The sequence below is a fragment of the Neodiprion virginianus genome, chromosome 4 (genome assembly GCF_021901495.1).
Source record: "Neodiprion virginianus isolate iyNeoVirg1 chromosome 4, iyNeoVirg1.1, whole genome shotgun sequence".
NCBI classification, from domain to species: domain Eukaryota; kingdom Metazoa; phylum Arthropoda; class Insecta; order Hymenoptera; family Diprionidae; genus Neodiprion; species Neodiprion virginianus.
In genome coordinates, this window is record NC_060880.1 from 8,401,651 (window position 1) to 8,420,127 (window position 18,477).

The window sequence follows — 18,477 nt, forward strand, 5'->3', positions numbered from 1 at the left end:
AGTTATTGCCAATCCAACGTTGTGGTTTTTTGATTCGATTATTTTTCGATTTTCTCGTATCTATTTCACGTCAAAAAAGTAATGCTGTAAAAATACGGATAACGGCATTGATTTTCGCAGGAAAAACTATGGAAAACTTTTTTTTTTTTCAATCTTTCTACCTTGGTAATCACTCCTGATCGATTGTAACTCCTTGAAAGAGCCTTTGGGGCAAGGGTTAACATTAAAAATATTCTGTAGAACAATTCTCTTGTAAAACAATTCATGCAGGTTGATTTCTGACGTGAATCTCGAACTCATTTCTACAGAAAAATATTTCGTTATAAACGAGTCCGTGGAGCATATTTTGTAGAACATTTTCTCTGTAGAACTGCTTTCCGTAATATAATATCTTCGATTTTATGTTTATAATCTTCTTTTCAATAAGCCGCCTTCGAGACTTTTGCGTTTTGACACAAATCTCTCGAAGCCTTAAGAATGATTTTTCAGTGTTTAAGAAAGTTCTTTTCCTGACCGAGGTTTTTCCTGTGATTCCTGAGACAGAATTAGAAATCAGGGTCCCTTAAGAGAATCGAAATAATAGATGAGAGTAATAGCAAGTAAATAATTCGTTACGATACGTCGACTTTCCTCATTTTTAAAATCTCTAAATCGAATTTTCGCTTCTTTAAAAACTCTACATTATGGCGTTTCTACTATTTTTCACCCTCACGTGGTTGACGCAATGCAGTTCGAACGTTAACCCGCAATTTAAATACCAGAGTTTGTCTTAATTAAAGGAACAGCCAAGAACGAGAGTGTCGACAAAACAACAGCAATAATCGTTACGAGGAAGCGAGTTACTTCCAAATAAACTTGAGAGTTGAGGGGAACTTGTTTCCTCGTAAAGTTTCATCACCCCGTTTCATAAATATTATAAAATTTCTCTGTCAGTATTCCAGCACATCAGCTGCCTTCGTAAAATTCAGCGGATATTGTTATTTCCTAAATTAATCTTCCGAAAATTCCGCATCAAACGCAACCAAACAAGGAAATGAAAACGCTAAATTAAACTTCCGTCTCATCTTGTTTTTTTTTTCCTACCATCGTTTTACTTTCTGGCTTACAAACGATATCGACCAGCACGATTGCATAAAAGTGAAGCAATATGCAAGATTGTCGGGGAGGGGGGTGTACAACCTGTACAATCTATTTTTAGAATTGTTTCTTTAAAGAAAATGAAAACACTTGAAGCAATTTGAGTTAGCGGTCTTTATTACTTATACTTTCAAGAACATTTTAGAATTTTTTCCATTGAAATTAATAACAAAATGGCGGCGGTGGCGCATCTCCTGACATCATTGTCCAGCTTGTAGGAGATAGAAATTTTTTTTGGCATCAAAACAATTTTTCAGGTACGAGGTTGTAACTCTAAAGTGAAAGAAAAAAAAAAAATATCAAACATATACGATTATAGACAAAAAAAAAGTTCATTTTTCGAGCAATAAAAATCTTATAAAAATATTCTGGGATCGATATTCAAAAATTTAGCCACGAACTCGAATCGATAAACAAGTTTTAAATATTGTGTCAAAATTTCAAGTCGATCGGATAAAAGTTTACCGAGAAATCTGCGCCACCGGATTGAAAACGTGGTCGTTTGCTACCTATATACGCCATGATATCATTTTGTTATTAATTTTGATGAAGAAAATTTTAAAATCTTCTTGAAACTGAAAACAACAAAGTCCTGAAACTCAAATTGCTCAAAGTCGTTTCATTTTCTCTAGAACAAATTCCTAAAAATAGGTACGATTTTGACCCCCCCTCCTTATATTTATACGACTATAATTTAGTCGTAATGATTTATGAATACAGTGCGACTGTCTCTGGTTTCGCCTGAGTTAAGAGAATTGCGAATTAACGAACGTTTCTGACTATTCTCTGCGATGGCAACTGGAATTTATGACATAATTGAATTGTTCGTCATAATTACGAATACGGGAAGCATGGCATGTTAATATTCGTATAATTACACTAATTACTCCTCGCTGCGATGATACGAATTGGCACGTGAATACATGTGCTCCATGTAGACGTTATTCCCAAGTTATAATCACCACGAAGCCTACTCATTACGTTCAATATTATGACTGCAATCGGCAGGAGCCGACGCCTCACACCAGCCTATGTTTAACACTGCATTACAAATTCACCGCAGCTGAAATCACATCAACTTTTGGAAAGTAATCACCTTGATCTGAAATTACTTCAGCTTTTTTCCTGGATTGTCATCATTTATATATCTGTAACGATTAGGTGCGCGAAGTTTTAAAATCTGTACCGGGTAGTCCAAATGAAAGTGAACAAGGTTTGACCCCGATCCCCGCTGAATTGGTCGCCGATTTATTCCTTACTTCAACTCCACCAAATTGATATATTTTTTAATTTTTTCAAATTTTTTGCACTTGCCGTTTAGGAATAAGTATTTTAGACCTCGTCTTCCATAACTCGAAGACTGTGGATCTGGGAAAAAGTCGTGAAAGGGAATAAGATTGGTTTTTTTCTTCTGGATTTGTCGAAAATAATTTTTTCAACATTTTTTGGAAATTGTAAATCATCTTTTTTAAATAAAAACGCACAAATATCGACGTTTCTCTGAAACCACGTGCTCGAAAAATTTGTAACTTTTTTTGAATTTTCTTCGACGGAGAAGAAAACTTTTTTATATTTGACGCAAAATGGACACGGGCGTCGTTTGAAAGCTACGCTTCTTTTCGCACATTAATGCGCATGCTATCGGATGATAAAATGGATTGAAGTAAAGTTGCGGTCAAATGTTACAATCCGATAGCTTGCGAATTAACGTGCAAAAAAAAATGGAATGTAAAAAAGTTTTCTTTTTAGTCAAGATGCTATACACGATTAATGATCGTCTGATGATCTCATTCGTACCCGGTTCTTCGATGTAAAAATGGGAAGAAATAAAATCATTGTAATTATTTGTGATTCCTGTAACATCTTGTAATCTTTCGTAATCCAATTTAACCTTTTATAATCCTATCGCATTCTACATTTTATTCCAGTGGTCACTCGTTATCTTTGTAACCATTCGTCATTTTTGTAATATCTAGTATGCTTCAATTATTGTAATCTCTGTGATTAACTTAAAATTTTCGTAATCCTAATCAGTGCACACCATTTTTACACCGTGATTAATTCCACGGAGAAATTTGATTTTAAATTTTTACAAAATTCACTCTCGAAATAAACGCCAGCTATCAGACTTGCTCTGATTAAAAAAATTTTGACGGATCGATGCCCAACTTCCGTTAAATTGCGTTCAACTTCAGTTCCAAGTTTCGTTTCAATACCTCACAAAATCCGTTGCCCGAGAAATCGCAGTTGATGCCAAATTCCAGCCAAATACATAGTTTCACGAAATGAATCATTTTTCCGAACCCAATAAACGAATATTCGAACAATTCGACTTCGCGGAACCGAATAACCAATCCGTCAAAACGAATAAAACTGTTTTTCTCGGTATAACTCCGGAATTCCGTACAACAAATATCCTACGAATCCCGAAATCAAGATTGCACGCCGCAAGAAGATAATATCTGTAGCGGTGAGAAGCATTCGCGGTAAGCCGCAGTCGAGTGTTACACGCGCCGGCTTGGCTTGCACCTAGTTGTCTAAAGTTACATTTCCGCACAGCTATTATGCCTAGCATCCTGAGAAGCCGAGGGAGGCACTAGTGCTTGACTATTTTCCAGCTCCGGTTCATCCGATGCAGGCGGCAGGCGTCCCACTCCAGGAATTTCCCCCCGCAGCCCCTGCTGGAGTCCCTGAGAGGCTCTCACAGCTTCTCCCCGAGCTCTCAGTCTCCCGGCTTTTTCATCTCCCTTCTCGGTACTAGCGAACAGAGAAGATTCTCGCCTGCAACGTCTTAAACACTCTGGGCAACTGACGCTGTGAATTACAGCCACAGTCAATTCCGATACACCGAAGAAAATCTTTCTCCCCTGTTTACCGGCCTCGACGTAGCGTCTGCGAAAATCCTCACTGGCGGCGCAGCTCGGAAGCTGCATGTCGCAGGTATCCAGAGTTCTTGGGATGCACGGGGGGTGGAGGGTGGTGAGGAATTTATCCACGCAAAAACGGGGCGGGACTGTGATTCCGAATTTTAACATCATGACGAAACATCCAAGTTTCGAATGGCGCAAAACCCGATGCGCAAAGTTCCAAAACGGCAGGATTTCGAAAGCATGAAATTCTGAAAGGGTCTAACTTGGACGAGTCAAAGTTCCGAAGGTGCGAAAATGAGAAAATTTATAAATCTCAATCAGCCAGATTCTGAAAGATCCGAGATTTTCAGTACCCTGAATTTCTGGCTTGGTGAAATTTCACCAATTTGGTCTTTCTTCGTTTTGGAGTTTCGATATTTTTTCATTCGGAATCCTGGTCATTCCGATTTTCGGTTTTCCTGATTTTTTACACCCACTCGTTGAGTAAACTACGCTGTGTTAGCACAATTCAATTTTCGGAAGTTTGCCCTATCGGAATCTTGCAATGCGAAACTTTGTTGTTTTATAAAATTTTCATATCTTTTCTTCAAGTTTCGCCACCAAATAATTCGGAATTAGGAGCTTTCGGAACTTTTCAAATTCGGAATTTCAACCCCGCCCCGCAAAAACATCCTGTAATCAATCTCAATTTAAAGTATGTAACTTTTTACACAGTCTTTTACAATTTGAAAAGACTTTGGAAATCCTGTAATTTAAATAAACAATACTCTGTTGTTGATAAATTTTAACTTGTATTTTGTTCAATCTGGTCATACGGAGGTGAAAAAAATAAACCTGATATAAGCGTGTTCGAAAAGTTTCACTAAAACTAATCCGTCTTGTTAGATCTGATTATGAACGTCTCTGTAATGCTGGAAAAAATTAAAACACTGAATCTCATCTATCAACACCGTGCTATTAACAATGTCAGAGAAATAACATTATACTATTATTTATTAGTCCATATTGCTTGCCAAATTCTTATCAAAAATAACTCGTTCTACTTATAAACGAATCCTCCGCCAATTGATTGCCTGTAAGCTCGATTTTGGATACCGATATTACATTTGTTGATGTATAATGAATATATCTCGAAATCTGTTGAATAACAAATACAAGAAAATTACAAAGGATTTCTTCACTGCATCGAAAAACGTCAGAGAATGGGAAAATTTTGTGGGAATATTCGATTTTTAACAGGAACCACATTTTTTAACCTACATTTTAAAATGTAAGAATCCATTTCGTAACTGACAAGTTATTTGCATATAAATATTTCTATCCAGGGCATCAGGAAATTTTTCCTGCAACAGCTTCCACAAAACTTACAATATTATTTTTTACTGCTTCATGAGAATTTTTCATTTTGATATTCTGCATAAATTCAGATTTCGATGTGTTTTTTGCTTTGAATACATAATAAACTCTACGAAAGACCTCAACCTTATAAATATACAAGTTCACAATACGAGAAAATATTATTGATTCTCTAGTTTAGATGAAAAGATTTTTTCTTGGGATATGATTGAATATGTTACTCGTATTGTAACTTTTTTGCCTTATTCTAGACTCTCTTTCGTCTATAGTATATCGATCAAAGAAAAGATGAAAAACAATACAAGAAGCGACAACATTGTCCGCATTCACGTGCAAGATCATAGACCCGGCAAATATTATAGATCAAAAAGTGTAGATCCACGACGACCGAAATCCGTGGAGTAAAACTGCAGCCGGTGCCGTAGAACAGCATAAATCTGGATTTATTTACAACGCAAACTACGCAAGCGGAAATATAATTTCATGGATTGTGCGGAGCTGTGTGTGTGTGCTTGGGGATCATCCAGGTGCCGGGATTTCGCGGGGTACGCAGCCAATCCTGCGAGCGGTGAGAGCTCTTCACACTCGCCTAGATTTCTCGCTTACGGCGAACATCAACCGCGAAAATGGTCGGAAAAGTTGCACCGCTACTCGTGTACTAATTACCAGGATACACGACAACCCGAAGTAGGTGTTCGTATACCTGCTGCAGTGCATACTGTTCCTGCCAGGGCTGTCGGTTCACTGACTAGCCTCCAACTAACTAATGATCCCCGGTACTCGTACAAGTTCGCATAATGAGCTAATGTACGCGTCCAAAAACCAGCCCCAACTTTGACCACACGACTGTACTCTATGTGACTACCGATCGCCGAATAATAGCGATGAATCGATGCATTTTATTGGATCGAGGTACCGTTAAGAGGACGGTATCTGTAATCACTCATTACCGACCGAGTAAGACCTCACTTGTTAGTTATAGGCGTCCAAGCACCGGCCCGACATTGACCACACGACTGTACTCTATGCGACTACCGATCGCCGAATAATGGTGATGAATCGACGGATTTTAGTGGATTGAGGGACCGTTAAGAGGATGGTATCTTTAATCAGACATTACCGACTGAGTAAGGTCTCACTTATTAATTATAGGCGACCAAAAACCAGCCCCAACTTTGACCTCACGACTGTATTTCATGTAGCCATTGTCCGCTGAATAATAGCGATGAATTGATGATGTTATGCAGGCATAGAAAAAATGTCCTGAGAAAGTTGTGCATTTTCAAAATAAAGAATATTTGAGTTGAAACAAAAATGTGTGATTCCATTCGAAAAAACTGGTCCATACTCCGCAGCATCACCAGTTATGCTGCTGGACGGCTCGAAAAAAATTCTTCATCTGCCTCCCACTAAACCATACGACTTTTGAAGGATAAATTTTCCAATCGAACCGTTTGGTCGGATGAAAACGTAATGCGTCTTCTAAATTAGGACATCCTGCATTCAGGTCTGGGCACTGGGGGGCAAAAGCCGTGCCGTTACAGGGGGCCAGTTAGTACAAGAGTTTCCCGCATAAGCGTTAGTATTGAGAAAGCCATACTCTAGTCGTGTCCTTGTCGCACCCGGCTTTACCGATACTACCGTTTGCGGACAAAAATGGTATCAACCAGCCACGCAAATTGTCACACTTTAAGAACATGGTGAGAATGGGAATTGCCAAGGCTTGCATACAAAACCGTGCATTATATAAAGATATTTCTAACACACATGCATCGAAAACTCGTATTTTGTGAACGTTTAAAACGGGATAGTAGTCACAGTTTCGTGACCGGGGAAATAATCGGAAATAATAACTCGCCACGGAGTAAAAAAAAACTTGTAACAGTGAAATAAATGCAAAAAATGTCGCCTCTTGCGGAGAAATATATTGAGTACGATCTTTTCATGGCGGGTAGTATTAAAATCGAAGCAGTCGTTGTGACGGCTCTAACCTCACTTTCGTCGGCGTCAGAGCATGATAAAAGAAACAATCATTTTTAGCCCAATTTTTATTTGCGCCTTCGTCACCGTCGACCTACAACTCGTTCTACAAACATCCGCTCTCGACAAGAAACGCCTATTTTTCCCCTAGATACCTAATATACTATTCATGCCGTGTAAGCCATGGCTGCATACCTTTCTTAGATAATTTCCCTAGACGAGCAATCGCGTTATTCGATGACAAACAACCAAATGAAGACTCGCTGCCCCAGGATATGTTGAATGAACGCTTTTCTCATTCTCTCTCTCTCTTTCTCTCTCTCTCATTTTCTCTCAATCGCACTAAACGTTGACAAATATCAGAAAAATCTGGTGATAAATTGTTGATTCACGCGGGTATAAGGTATAGATAATACGGTTTACCAAACGCATACATTTTGAGTGGCACTAAGAGCGGTTCGGGCTTTTAGAAGCGTTCCGCAACTTATACACAAACCCCTGGAATATTTGTCCAAACACATTTACCACCAGCTCTTTACATAGGGATGACCAACTCGAGGCAACCGTGGGGACTAACCACCAACTCGCTCAGCCTTGTGCGTATATTCGTTCTTCGTATTACACATCCATGCATTTATGTATACATGCGTTGTATATACATAAATATAACTATGTACATCATTCTGAAAGTAATATCTACGCGAAGTGTACCGAATCTCAGACACTGCGGTTGACACTTCGTCTTGAGTGCTGTCATAGTACACCTCAAAGTGGTGGCTAAGTTCTCGGCAACGAAATGCACGAGTCGATACATGGATAGGGAAATCCTAGATGTGTTTTCTCTCGGTGAATATCCCTTGGTGCACGGATATTGCCGAACTGTTCCAACAGAGCTAGGTTTCACATTGGAGATATTTTTACTGCACCCTCGAATAAAGAGCTCCAAGGCAAATGCTTGATTATTAATTTAGTTAAATTTTTTTTGATTTACTTCTTCACGCGCACGTCCCGCTTTCATTTTTCGAAGACTGTAACGGTACCAAGTGAACCTAACAGTATTTGAAAAATATTGAAACTTGAAAATTTTTTCAATTAAAAGACAAAAAAAGGCGATAAATTTATCGAATCAATTTTGTTTGGAAACAAGTAAAGTATGATTCAAATTTCTTTTAAATTCACACTGATCCCCGAGGCTCGAACTTGACCTGTGACATGGAATATATAATAGATGCACACGTCCGCATATTCAGAGCGGGTCTTCCTTAGGGAGGAAGGGTCATAGGATACCTGAAACTTGTGAAACACACTCGGTGAGGGTATAAGATTGATGCATCTGGATCCCGAGTCGGGCATCTGTTCCCTCGGCTTTCCGGAATCTCGCTTCATTTATTCATGCGTTTGGAATATTTCATGCGGTTCATACTCACTACGATTATAAGTAAAGTTGACGAAAATTTGATTCATGGATAAATGGGAAAAAAGTGCTTACTGTTTTTTTGTATTCATGACTTATATTACTAGCAATTCACTTTATTACGCGGTTAAGATTTGAAAATTCAGATTCGGATGTCTTCGGCACTGTATTCGAACCATCGCATCGCTGACACCGGAATTTAATTAACTAATAAAAGAATCTCAAAATCGAAATCATCCCGAAAGCATATAATCGGAAGCTGTACTCTGTAGCTGTAATCCATTAATATTGAAAATTCCTTTCTGACAACTCCGTAATTGAGAGATTTTGAAAATTTCTTCATTCTACTATTCCTTTGATATTCCATAGATAACATTATAGTTTTAATCATTCTTCAACTCGGCTTTGTCACATCAACTCTTTCAATCATTCATACGAACCTCTGCACTCTCTTCATTATTACTAACAGTGAGTCTCCAACTCATTCTAGGCACAGACATTCATTTCCTCAAAAAAAGTAGCGTGTATCCCATGTTTGATAAAAGTTTACGTAAAGTTTTACCGAAAATTTTTCTCGTTTCAACCGGCTTACTGATTTTTCAAGAAGTAGTAAAAAAAAAACAAAATTCTAAACACTAAATTTTCAGCCGAACCCAAAGCTTTTGAGCGAAAAAGCATGAAACGTAACATCAAATACATGTTTGCTGGTTAAACATTAGATACTGCAAGTTATTACAGTTGTTAAACGAATCGGTGAAGCGTTATTTTTTTTTTTATTCGTATTTGATCAGATAATATACGTGTGTTTGGGTTCAATATTTTGTCCGATGATAATTCGAAAACGAATGAACGGGTTTCGATGATTTAGCTTTCAATCGACGAGGTTTTAACTAAAAAAAATTAAAAAAAAAAAAAACAAAACAAAACGATCATATCTCTAAAACGGATCAACGAATTCAAATGATTTTGGTATTGATTGACGCGACTCTTCGCAGCTTTGAACTGGTTAAATTTTAGATTCGATCGGCCCATTTACTTTCGAGCAACTGAATTAACAAAATTGCTTGAGAAAAATATGTCATTTTATAATGTTTCAAGAGCTCGGAACTCATCCGAGCTGGGGAAGATGTTGAGCTTATTAACTACTCGTTTCCCGTTTCATAACTTCAGCTTCAAAAACACTCGATGCGATTTATCCTCAACGAAAAGTTTTCTAAACGCTGTAAGTTTCCCTGAATTCTCACGATATTTTTGGTCGTAGATGGGCAGATAGGCGGGTATGTACGTTCGGAAACTCGATACAATAGGAAAAGTTTGGCTTGATTGTTGAACGCAGTAATGTAAGGTCTGAAAGCGTGCTTGACAAATTTGTGTGAATCGAGCCGGAACGAGAAATGGTATGTATTGTGGAAATTCGAAAACTCTAAATCAATCATAAATTTGAAACAATGGAGCCTATCTGATTCATTAGGGGCTTGCACGCGTCTATCTCTTGAATTTGAAATGATCCGTACAAATTCTCCCGGGACTGAAGAGCTCGTTTATCTTTGGAATGAATCACCGCCCCCGTTTCTGTATAATATTATGAAAATTATACGCATACGAAAGTCGAAAAAACGATGTATACATATATCTGTGAAATAAAAATGTGATTAAGTCGATGCGACCTCGCATAATACCGCGATATTTCATTCTTACATCAAAAACAAACACAATTATGCAGGATCCAAAATACACGTACAATTGTACACACAAGTCATCGTCAAGAAACGTTACACGATATAATCAAATATTGCAGGCTGACACGGCGTGTCAAATGGATTGAGAATTTCGTTACTTTGAATAAAAACTCATTTCCCAGCCGGCAGCCTCCCTTTCATTTTTTTTTTTTTTGTCTTCTTCTTTCTTTCATTTTTTACGTTATTCCAATCCACACCTGTTTCTCCCTCGATATTATACGCATTTTATGTAATATACACATTTTCGTTGGAACGATTCGCCTGTCATACCGTTGCTTGCCTGACAACCAACATCACCCCGCAAGATTTTTGTGATCCACTCCGGGATGATTTTAATTTCGGAAAATCCAAGAACCCCGAGGCCGTTTCAACGACCAGCAAATTCTTCTATGATTAAACTTGAACCGCGTTGATTTACCAACTGATATTCGATGAGGAAATATTATGGATCTGGAAAATTGAAATATAAAAGGCGACATTTTTTATACCGAAGAGGAGATCGTGGCGTGCACCAAGTTGTGAATCATCTATCGTGTAGATATTTTATTACTCGATGTGTAAATTTATTTCTTCGAAAGAAATTTAATTTTTTCGATAGACCAAAGTGTGGATGAGTTCATTTTATTTTCATCCAAGATCAAATGACCGAATTTCATGACACACGAGGAGTGAAATTTATTTGTAACACATAAAGTTATTTTAAGCTGACTAAACAAGATACTTACAAATTACATAATAGGAATGTAAAAAAATTCATCCTCTTTGTTTACAATTGTTATCCAAAATAATTTATAAGCTTCTCTCGTTGATCGTCATTTTTCTTCGTTACATTTTTACATTATATCGACGTCTTTCCGACTTTTTCACCCAAAAATTGATTGCCGTTTTACGCGATTAAAATTAATCATCCTGCTACGCCGCGACCCGCGGACATCAAAGAGAATAAATAAATTACTTGAAGCAATTTTCTTTGCATTCGTTTATAGATTAAAAGCTGCTGAATCCAATTCAATAAAAAAGTAACAAAGAATTAATAACAATTTCGGGGAAATGGAATTGAAAGGGAAATACACGCTCATTATGTTACACGTATAGCTTTGAAAATTGCTCTAGAATATCGAAAACAAGAATACAAAACAATAATCTACAAGCAACACGTTCAATTGGTCCAAGTAAATCACGGAACCAATCAGTTAACAAAAACGAGAGAAACAAACTTTAAACTAAATATTTATGCGCCCAATCAACTTGAAAATTTAATGTGATTTGACAAGATATCGGAGATTCTCCCAATATTATCATTTGGCATTGAAAAAAAGTTCATAAATAAAATAACTTTGGAAAAAAAATTCAATAACCGATGTCAATCGCCAGAGAAAAGTTTCGTCGCAAGAAGAATAATCGTTTCAAGTTGACGGAAAAAAAACTGCTACTCATTTTTGGATCCAAAGCCAGTGAAACGAGATCACAATCAAGGAAGAAATGTGACTGAAACTCGCTAATTAAAATTAAAAATAAACTTTGGACAAAAACACGGACGTTGTATCGATTCGAAATAAAAAAAAGCTGAGTAAAATCGAATAGAACACGAGTAAACATTGAATTTTTGTGTTATAAATGAAGAATAACAGTTTTTTCAAGAATGATTTAGGAAAAATCTTGTCTTTTTAGTAAGGTAAGAAAAGGTATGTTAATTAGTATGTAACTTTAGGTTAGATGTAAATTGAGACATTAATTTGATTGTCACTTAAATACATTAGTGAAATAAAGGCGTCTCATTCCAACCGATAATCACGATAGGTATCCAACAGAAATCGAGGGAACAGAATCAAACACACATGTTGGAATTTTTATTCTTTTGTTTTTTCTTACAACTAATATTGTTCCGGGAATAGAATACATTAGAAGTTAATTAAATCGGAAAAAATTTAGTTTTAAAAATAAGTTGAACCTGTAGTAGGTTTCCAAATCGAAAATTTCCAAACGAAGTAAAAGAAAAAAAAAAAAAAAAAAAATGCTCACAAACTCAAAAAACAAAAGCAATACAATGTACCGTTACAGTTGACTGTTGCTGATTGAAATCTAAACAGTTTGGAAACAAGCGGCTTTAGCCAGCCCTCGAACTTTCCGTTCTCACACTGCAGGTTCCAAGTTGAGAGAAAAAAAAACAGAATAATATCCCATTCGAATTTCGAACTAGAAATTCAGATTCGTGATTAACGCTTTTAAAACCCTCGGATAACATATTGCATGAAAATATGACGTTGTTTTATTTTGAACCATTATATCGGAGCCGTCATTACAAATTTTGGAAGTACGACCTTGAATTCGTTATCGGTGATCCAAAAAACCTTCGCCTAGGAATTTTTACCAGAATTAAAATATTTTTATGTTTTTTTTTCCATCGTATCGGATCAGCATTTTGGATTTCGCAATCTGACTTTAGATTCGTCATCAAAATTCAAATGTTTTTAGTATTGTTCAGTTTATCGAATACTTCAAATTTGACGATCGCAAATCTTACCTAAGACCCCTGATGAGCGACCCAAAAAATCCCAATGTACCAATTTTCATATAAATCTATTCATCCATTCTCAAGATATCATCACTTTTATTTGAATTTTATAGAATTTTGTTATTTAAATAATTGAAAAAGTACCGAACCGATGAAAGCTAAAATCTAATCATTTCTAAGTTTAAAAAACGCGCGCTGATCAAGAACAAAATCATTAAAATCCTGTGACTCGTTCTCGAGATATCGTCAGACAAAAAAATTGGTCACTACACCGGAAAAAATTTCGTTTCTTATAGCAACTAGAAAAATTCAGTAAGACATGCATCGTTGAAAAAACTATTCAAATATTGTTGGGATTACGAAAAACGAGGTACACGTAACCATTTTGCGCCATTGTCGATCCTTTTTTGATAATCGCAACGCAAAATCATTTTGTTCGGTTTACTCTACATTTTTAGTTAAACAAGGCTTTAACGTCAATTTCCAATTGCTCAAGCGTTAAATTTTCGCAACAGTTGCAAGAAAATATAGTAACAGCGATTACAATGAGAAAGAACAGTAACGTATGCTGGACTTTCCGGTAAGAACTAAAAAACTAATTTTCATTTTCTACCTACAACCATATTTCGTCGATTGTGGTAAAAAATGAAAATAGTCAAGAACCGAGCGGTAACCGGAATTAAAAATTTCTCTCAGTGTACTTACGCACAGACGTCCAGGCAAAAAGGTCGAAGGTGATTCTCTAGATCCTGAAACGTCGAGATCAAGTGAAAACTCAACTTTTCATTTTCGGGATGGTTACAAATACCTAAATTTTTCTCTGAAAACAGAGAAAAGTCAAGTATAAAAACGAATCCGAAATTCCGCTTCAGTGGCGTAGCATCGAGGGGCGCGCCGCGAGGCAACGAAACACTTCGGGCGAAACGCGAAGCTGCTCCGGCAGTAGAGAAAGTCAGTATCGGGTCGGGCAGCGCGCGTCAGCCAGTCGTTCGCGAGGCCACGAAGCGGCACCACGTGTTCCTTGCCGTACAAGTGAATAGCTTAAAAAGCTTACCGTGCGCGCCACGACGTGTCCTTAAAGTGGCTACACCGGTGACGTGACGGAAGAAGAAAAAAAAAAGAAACTAGGCAGAGTGCAAAAGAGAGAGAGAGAGAGAGAGAGAAGTGATACGGAGAGAAAAAGATTAGAAAAAAAAAAAGCTGATTTATACGTGTCTAGTTTTCGTTAGTGTCCGATTGGTGCGAAACGATCGTCGAGTGAAGTATAAAGAAAAAAAAAAAAATAAACAAATAAATAAATAAACAAAGAAGATATTTAATTATCCTCCTCAACTTTGCTTTTGCGACACTAGTGGCGGCAGGTGTGCGGTTTCACGGAATCGTAGCTGCATTCATATTCAAACGGGAAATTAATCGTTGTGTGAAAACTACGCCGTTATACCTCTATGCTTGCGAGTTTGATCACCACGTGTCCCTGGCGTGTATTTCAATCGTGTGACATGTCGCGTTGTGTTAAGGCGAGCCGGAGAACAAGTGAATAGCGTGTGTGAAATACAACAGCCTCGACTGCAGTAGTCGGTAAACTCTCGAAGTTCACTGCATTCCGACCGCGCAGTGAATAGCGGGTAGGTGGAAAATTTTGCGATTTTCTCCGTGCTTTTCAGACCTGGTCGAACCTTTTCTTCGTCTTTAAATTCGCAGGTGACGGAGTGTGAGGGAAAAATTTAAAACAAAAACATCATCTTAGCCCTATATGGACATATTTGATTGTATGAAATTCCTGTTATTTTATAACAGCGAAAAAACAGGAGAAAAAAAAAAAATTGTTCATTTCGAACAAATTTATGTTTCCGGTAATATACAAATATTCTGTTTTACCAATCAAATATCTACGCAACACTGTTCAAATAGATATTTAGTTTGTCTTTGTTTTGTTTTTATTTAAATCCAAGGGTGTCGGAAATGATTTTAATGGTTTTATTTGAAAACTGCGAGTTTTTCTGTATTAATATTGGATGTTCTTTACTGTAAATTGGTCAAGAATTTGGCTGGCTACAATTTTATATCAGTTAAACTCCTTAGATACATTAAACGATTTTGAATACTGTCTAGTATGCATTGAAATATTTTCGGTGTTTTGCCACTTCACTTGATTTTTTTAACGTATGAACGAAATTGTATTTATGATTTAAATGAAGTTAGATTCGTCGTTCACATCTTTACTATGAGATAAATTACTCTTCCCGTTTATTTCCACTTATATTCTATGCGGGAAGATTTTACGTAAAATCAGATCTGCCATTATTTTGAAGTAATTCTCGAATGGTAGTAAAATACAGCTTCAGATCTGTGAAATTTGATGCATTTTAGAGGACATTTCTAAGCAACTGCAAAATATCTAACTGCCAATCAAGATATCGAATAAATTCGTCATTGCGTTGCAGTGATATGCACAATCAGTTGTAACATCTGAAAAAATTCACGTATCTGAAATTTCGATCGATCAAGTTTCAATGAAAACTCTGATCGTGAGGTTTTTAAGACTGAACGAAAGTTGGCAAGCTACCAAAAAGCACCATAAATGGTAAACGCGAGGTGAAATATTATCCAAACCCAAAATAAGTCACATATAAACCAAATTAAATCCTAATCGATGAAAGTTTTTAGCACATGGAAATTTAGGCTAGAATCGCTTGCAGAAAATCGGTTGAAAAACAACACTTATCTAATTAATCCAACTAATGGTTATTAGTTTCGACTTAAGATTGATTCTACTGATTTCCGAAAAAATAGAGAAGTCTAGGTAGCGAATCAACAAAAAAATGCTTGCAATGAAAGCCCGTCTATAAGTTCAATAAATCGAACCGCATTATTGATCAAATGAACGAAAAAAACGTCGACCACCAAACAGACTTTTTTCCTCACTACACTTGGTACTTATGAGCTAGATTTCACGGATGCATTATTTATGTAGCGCCACCCTCCGAAAGAAAAGTTAATTCGTATAATATTTATAGCTACGCAATGAAGTGATACCAGAAAGGGGCGGGAGAAACGTAATGAGTTTCTATCGATCCTTTCGGTGCGTTCATTATGACACTTTGAGGTGAAATCCTTTACTGTAAAGAACCGGAAATTGACGAAATTTTTTTTTACAAACTACAAATTACATCGAGTGTTTGAATATATTTAATGCCGATGAGCAAACTGGTTCTACGCAAGGTTCGGCACGTGATTCGAATCGTATTCTTTTTACAGAAAAATTTTGAGAATGATAATTTGAAGATTGAAAGTTGATCCTTTTTTTTTTCAATAAAAATATGCCTACTACGCTATGTCAAGTGGTGTTACAAATACAATATAGTAGAAAATTACGCGTGAGAAATATTTTTTCGTCACTTGTAGTTCACATGTTGCGATAATTTAGTTCCAAAAGGAGCAATTGAGACGCAGATTTTTTAGATCAGTAACTGAATTAAGATCTTGGTACAAGTCTTGCAGATATTCTCCCAAGTCTAAGCAGTGATTTGTTCTGGATCTATAAAAGTTTTTTCCAAAGTTTGAGGTTCAATTTTATAGTGAGTACGACGATTAAAAATAAATATTACAATTAATTAATAATTTTGAATATTTTTTCTCAGATCGAAATGTCAGTTTCTCCGATGATTTGAACAATAAAATTTTATTTTGATTAACAAGCAATTGCAGAATTATGTATTCAAAACTTCGGGATATTTTCTTTGCGAATCTTGTAAAATTTTGTATTCTAACCATTCGTACGTCGATCTTTCGCTCATTCATACACATCTGAAGTTAGTAAATTGGAAAATGTCTGATGCACAAGTGTAAATTAATTAAATTAGCGTTATGTAACATTGTCTTTTTCTTTGTTACTTTACTTGTGCTTGGTTATTTGAAAATTATCTCCCTCAAATGTTTCATTGATCATTTCACGGGGCTTGTTATAAATTCTAGCGCACAGTTATATCGGTTGAAAATTAAAAAACACGTCATATGAGCTGAAAAAAACAATTCAGAAGTCCGGACGAAAATTTTATATAACATTAAGATGACGAATTGCTTTCACATTTTGCGTATACACTTTACTTCCTAAAACGCAATAAAAAAATTAAAACAAATGTATTATACTATACGGATTTACCTTCATGTACGTACAATGAGATAATGACCAAGAAAAATATGTCTTTTAAATAATTCCAACCAAAAGCTTGGACAAACTCATTTCAGCGTTTAAAAAAAAAACCGCCACACCTACAAATTAGGAGTTTCGTTAAGAGTTAAAAACTTAAGGCTGCGTTCACAAATCTCATTCGAAGCTATCACAAATCGAATATTCGTAAAACGATGAGGGAATAATTTTATTTCGTGGTAAATATATTTAAAATTCATGATCCGTTTTATGTATTTGTCGAAATGCAATGAAAGCTTTGACGTACAATTAACATTCATTTTCGAAAATTTCAGCAGTATTTAATAAATAAGAACATTTTTGTATTTTAGATGAACAGCTTTTGTTTATTGATTTCGGACAAAGGGACAAGGTGAAGGAATTACTTTTGAAGCAATAAATTGATCAAATTTTTTTCGGGTTTTGTTTTCAACAGTCTTAGTTTCGATAACTTGCGAGTAAATAAAAATTTTGCATCGATAATAAATGCATGTTACTCGGCACTAACGACTCGGGGCTTGAATTTCGGAACGTGATGAGAAATACCCGATTACATCAAGAGAGAGCGTTTCTTCGATATAGAAAAACCTTAAGGACGTCAACACATCACGTGACTTACCGTCACAGTTAAATTTTGTGTATCACGAATTCTTACGACTATACGATTTGCGAGGACATTTCAATCGTTACAAGTTAGAAGTTATTTATGCCGACAATTGAGAAGGTTGCGGTGAAACTATCGAAAGAATAACGAAGGTATCGCCGCCTGATTTAATACATAGAAGCTGTAAGTCATCCGCATCGATACCCTCAATCCCTTTCTCATTTTCTGTCTCTCTGTTATTCCGTATGTCCACATTTGCTCGGGGATTCAAGATCGTCAGAGGGTTGTGACATGTTTCTACTCACCCCCTCCCCCACCTTTCCCCATCCTGTCTTATCTTTTCTTCCGCGTTCTCGTATTTTATTGCCGTATTATGTCGAAGTGGTTCTACCGGGGCGAAAAATTGCGAACGACCATTTTTGTGACGATATATTTGTCGTACCTTCATCGCAATGGCTACGGTGAGCCCCAACCAGTCTGGATTTCCTATATTTTTTCTTCAAGTAAAATAACCCGAGCTCGGAGATTAACGTTAAAGATACTTTGGAAGTAAACGGTATTTTTTATTCAAATACTGGCCAACTTTCAGACAACTCTCATCATTTTTACTTATGAAAATTAACTTCCGTTTCCACAATTAGACCTCACGACATTGTTGTCTATCACCAAGAAA

General features: G+C 36.5%; 1 protein-coding gene across 5 annotated transcripts in view; it reads left to right on the plus strand.

Annotated features, from left to right (window-relative positions):
* Positions 1-18,477, plus strand: part of LOC124302331 (protein artichoke-like) — a 255,418-nt gene that overhangs the window by 104,410 nt on the left and 132,531 nt on the right. For 4 of the 5 annotated variants that reach the window (XM_046758422.1, XM_046758420.1, XM_046758425.1 and 1 more), the window contains exon 1: positions 14,011-14,636. The exons of the other annotated variant lie outside the window; for it this stretch is intronic. The gene's annotated coding sequence lies outside the window, so the exon portion shown is untranslated. Of the gene's footprint in view, positions 1-14,010; positions 14,637-18,477 lie in introns of those variants that run through there. 5 annotated transcript variants of the gene reach the window in all.